We start from the raw sequence: 5,324 nt of genomic DNA, 5'->3' as shown, positions 1-5,324 counted from the left end.
ATCGTATTTACTGAGCGCTTACTGTGTGCTAGAGCACTGTACTAAGCGCTTGGGAAGTACAAGTTGGCAACATATAGAGACGGCGGTTGCTCCTTCTCTCCCCCCGAGAAATGGCTTCTCCTCCCTCCCCTCCGAAAAATGGTTTCTTCCCCCTATAAAAAGTGGTTGCTCCTTCCCTCCCTCCGAAAAAATGGTTTCTTCTCCCCCCGTCAACGTGGCTGCTCGTCCCCCCTCCAAGCAGGAAGGTGGTATCTTCCATCTCCGAAGAGGGCGTGGTTCCCCTCCTCCCCATTCATTCATTCATTCACTCATTCATTCATTCATTCAGTCGTATTTATTGAGCGCTTACTGTGTGCAGAGCACTGTACTAAGCGCTTGGGAAGTACAAGTTGGCAACATCTAGAGACGGTCCCTACCCATCAGTGGGCTCACAGTCTAGAAGGGGGAGACAGACAACAGGCAGGCAGGAACCTAATAATAATAATAATAATAATAATAATAATAATAATTACGGTGGTATTTGTTACACGCTTACTATGTGCCAAGCACTGTACTAAGCGCTTGGGAAGTACAGGTTGGCAACATCTAGAGACGGTCCCTACCCATCAGTGGGCTCACAGTCTAGAAGGGGGAGACAGACAACAGGCAGGCAGGAACCTAATAATAATAATAATAATAATAATAATAATTACGGTGGTATTTGTTACACGCTTACTATGTGCCAAGCACTGTACTAAGCGCTGGTGCGGATAATCAGGTTGGACACAATCCCTGTCCCATGTGGGGCTCACAGTCTCAATCCCCATTCATTCATTCAATCGCAGTCGTATTTATTGAGCACATACTGTATGCAGAGCACTGTACTAAGCGCTTGGGAAGTACAAGTTGGCAACATGTAGAGACGGTCCCTACCCAACAGCAGGCTCCCACTCTAGAAGGGGGAGACAGGCAACAAAAGAAAACATATTAACGAAATAAAATAAACAGAATAGTAAATATGTACAAGTAAAATAAATAGAGTAATACATCTGTACGAACATATATACAGGTGTTGTGGGGAGGGGAAGGAGGTAGGGCGGGCAGGGGGAGAGGAAGGTCAGTATTTATTGAGCGCTTACCGTGTGCATTTCATTCATTAATTCTTTCAATCGTATTTATTGAGCTCTTACTGTGTGCAGAGCACTGTACTAAGCGCTTGGGAAGTCCAAGTTGGCAACATAGAGAGACGGTCCCTACCCAACAGTGGGCTCACAGTCTAGAAGAATCGAATCATCATCATCATCAATCGTATTTATTGAGCGCTTACTATGTGCAGAGCACTGTACTAAGCGCTTGGGAAGTACAAATTGGCAACAGATAGAGACGGTCCCTACCCGACAGTGGGCTCACAGTCTAAAAGGGGGAGACAGAGAACAAAACCAAACATACTAACAAAATAAAATAAATAGAATAGATATGTACAAATAAAATAAATAAATAGAGTAAAAAATATGTACAAACATATATACATATACACAGGTGCTGTGGGGAAGGGAAGGAGGTAAGATGGGGGGGATGGAGAGGGGGACGAGGGGGAGAGGAAGGAGGGGGCTCAGTCTGGGAAGGCCTCCTGGAGGTGAATGAACTCAATCGAATGGATTTTGATTTATTAAGCTTGTACTTTCATTCATTCATTCATTAAATCGTACTTATTGAGCGCTTACTGTGTGCAGAGCACTGTACTAAGCGCTTGGGAAGTACAAATCGGCAACAGATAGAGACAGTCCCTACCCTACATTCATTCATTCATTCAATCGTATTTATTGAGCGCTTACTGTGTGCAGAGCACTGTACTAAGCGCTTGGGAAGTACAAATCGGCAACAGATAGAGACGGTCCCTACCCATCGTTCATTCATTCCTTCAATCGTATTGAGCGCTTACTGTGTGCAGAGCACTGGACTCAGCGCTTGGGAAGTCCAAGTCGGCAACATCTAGAGATGGTCCCTACCCAACAGCGGGCTCACAGTCTGGAAGGGGGAGACAGACAACAAAACGAAGCAAATTGACAAAATAAAATAAATAGAATAAGTCTATACAAGTAAAATAGATAGAATAAGTAAAATAGAGTAATAATAAGTATAAGAATAATAATAATAAATAGTATGCGCTTAACACATTCATTCAGTCAGTCGTATTTATTGGGTGCTTACTGTGTGCAGAGCACTGTACTAAACGCTTGGGAAGTACTAGTCGGCAACATATAAGTATATACAAGTAAAATAGATAGAATAAGTAAAATAGAGTAATAATAAGTATAATAATAATAATAATAATAATAATAAATAGTATGCGCTTAACAAATTCATTCATTCAGTCGTATTTATTGGGTGCTTACTGTGTGCAGAGCACTGTACTAAGCGCTTGGGAAATACAAGTCGGCAACATATAGAGGCGGTCCCTACCCAGCAATGGGCTCACAGTCTAGAAGGGGGGAGACAGACAACAAAACGAAGCAAATTGACAAAATAAAATAAATAGAATAAGTCTATACAAGTAAAGTAGATAGAATAAGTAAAATAGAGTAATAATAAGTATAAGAATAATAATGATAAATAGTATGCGCTTAACAAATTCATTCATTCAGTCGTATTTATCGGGTGCTTACTGTGTGCAGAGCACTGTACTAAGCGCTTGGGAAGTACAAGTCGGCAACATATAAGTATATACAAGTAAAATAGATAGAATAAGTAAAATAGAGTAATAATAAGGATAAGAATAATAATAATAAATAGTATGCGCTTAACAAATTCATTCATTCAGTCGTATTTATTGGGTGCTTACTGTGTGCAGAGCACTGTACTAAGCGCTTGGGAAGTACAAGTCGGCAACATATAGAGGCGGTCCCTACCCAGCAATGGGCTCACAGTCTAGAAGGGGGGAGACAGACAACAAAATGAAACAAATTGACAAAATAAAATAAATAGAATAAGTCTATACAAGTAAAGTAGATAGAATAAGTAAACTAGAGTAATAATAAGTATAAGAATAATAATAATAAATAGTATGCACTTAACAAATTCATTCATTCAGTCGTATTTATTGGGTGCTTACTGTGTGCAGAGTACTGTACTAAGCGCTTGGGAAGTACAAGTCGGCAACATATAAGTATATACAAGTAAAATAGATAGAATAAGTAAAATAGAGTAATAATAATAATAACAAATAGTATGCGCTTAACAAATTCATTCACTCAGTCATATTTATTGGGTGCTTACTGTGTGCAGAGCACTGTACTAAGCGCTTGGGAAGTACAAGTCGGCAACATATAAGTCTATACAAGTAAAATAGATAGAATAAGTAAAATAGAGTAATAATAAGTATAATAATAATAATAATAATAAATAGTATGCGCTTAACAAATTCATTCATTCAGTCGTATTTATTGGGTGCTTACTGTGTGCAGAGCACTGTACTAAGCGCTTGGGAAGTACAAGTCGGCAACATATAGAGGCGGTCCCTACCCAGCAATGGGCTCACAGTCTAGAAGGGGGGAGACAGACAACAAAACAAAACATGTGGTCAGGTGTCATCAGAATAAATAGCAGTAAAGCTAAATGCACATCACTGACAAAATAAATAGAATAGTAAATACGTACAAGTAGAATAAATGAGGTAAAAAAAATCTGTACAAACATATATCCAGGTGCTGTTCGGGGTTTCTGAGGAGTTGTACTTCCCAAGCGCCCAGTACAAAGCTCCGCAGGCAGTAAGCGCTCAATAAATACGATTGAATGAATGAATGAATGAATGAGTTGGGCCTTTGTTATCGGCAAGGAGGGTGTAAAATAGGTTAACACGGTGCAAATCGGCCGCAGGGTTCTTGAACCCAGGGTGGTGATGCAGATGATAGGAAAAATGACTCGGAGACATGAGTTCAGATAGAGCAGCAAAGAAGGAAAGTGGCTCCCTGCCCGTTCACCTCCCTGGAGAGGTACGAGTGACAAGCAGGCCCGATCCCAATATCACTGTGTCTTTTATTGTTACAGCAACATGGGAATGGGGCATTTGGGACTTTCGGGAATTGGGACCGGCAGGATGTTACAGATTATCTTTGTTCTCCGTTCCCACGCCTTGCACAGATAGGTAATAGGGATGTAAATTCTTGTGCCCTATGGCCTTGCATAGACAGGTAATAGGGATGTAAATTCTCTTCGGATGGGTGTTGCTTGTTGATGGCCTTGAAGGCATCTGTTACAGACGTGTTCTCTCAGCCTGCGGAAATGGAGGGGTACTGTCAGCAAGCATATACAAAATGGAGTCAGTCGTGTCAAGTCCGCTGTGGACAACAGCCTTCATTCAAGGCAAGTTGGAGAAGCAGCGTGGCTCAGTGGAAAGAGCCCGGGCTTTCGAGTCAGAGGTCACGGGTTCAAATCCCGGCTCCGCCAACTGTCAGCTGTGTGACTTTGAGCAAGTCACTTCCCTTCTCTGGGCCTCAGTTCCCTCGTCTGTAAAATGGGGATTAAAAAACTGTGAGCCCCCTGCAACCTGATCACCTTGTAAGCTCCCCAGTGCTTAGAACAGTGCTTTGCACATAGTGAGCGCTTAACTTTTAGACTGTGAGCCCGCTGTTGGGTAGGGACCGTCTCTGTGTGTTGCCAACTTGTACTTCCCAAGCGCTTAGTCCAGTGCTCTGCACACAGTAAGCGCTCAATAAATACGATGGATTGATTGAGCGCTTAGTCCAGTGCTCTGCACACAGTAAGCGCTCAATAAATACGATGGATTGATTGATCATTATTATTATTATTATTCCGGAGGGAGGGGCGGCCTCCGGGCGTAGGCCCAGTGGGAGGAGTCAGAGGTCATGGGTTCGAATTCCGCCTCCGCCACTTAGATGTGGGGCCTTGGGCAAGCCACTTAACTTCTCTGTGCCTCAGTTCCCTCATCTGTAAAATGGGGATGAAGACTGTGAGCCCCACGTGGGACAACCTGATCGCCTTGTATCCCCCAGCGCTTAGAACGGTGCTTTGTACATAGTAAGCGCTTAATAAATGCCATTAAAAAAAAAGAGCCCGCCCAGGCGTCGGGACTACAATTCCCAGGATGCACCGGTCTCAGGGCCGCCCGGCCTGGCCAATGAGGAGCCAGAGCCAACGAGGAGCCAATGAGGAGCCAGAGCTCTTCAGCCGGCCCGCGGGGGGCAGCCAATGGGCTGGGAGCTTCCTCTTCGCCCCGCCCCGCCCGTCCGCTCGGCGGGCGCCCTCTGGCGGCGGGCCGGCGCCTGGGCTCCGGGCGCTGCAGGGGTTGCAGCGGCTGCAGCGGTTGCAGCAGTTGCAGCGGTTGC

The sequence above is a fragment of the Tachyglossus aculeatus genome, chromosome 17 (genome assembly GCF_015852505.1).
Source record: "Tachyglossus aculeatus isolate mTacAcu1 chromosome 17, mTacAcu1.pri, whole genome shotgun sequence".
Classification (NCBI taxonomy): Eukaryota; Metazoa; Chordata; class Mammalia; order Monotremata; family Tachyglossidae; genus Tachyglossus; species Tachyglossus aculeatus.
The sequence above is the reverse complement of the archived record's forward strand: the minus strand, read 5'-3'. Positions refer to the sequence as shown.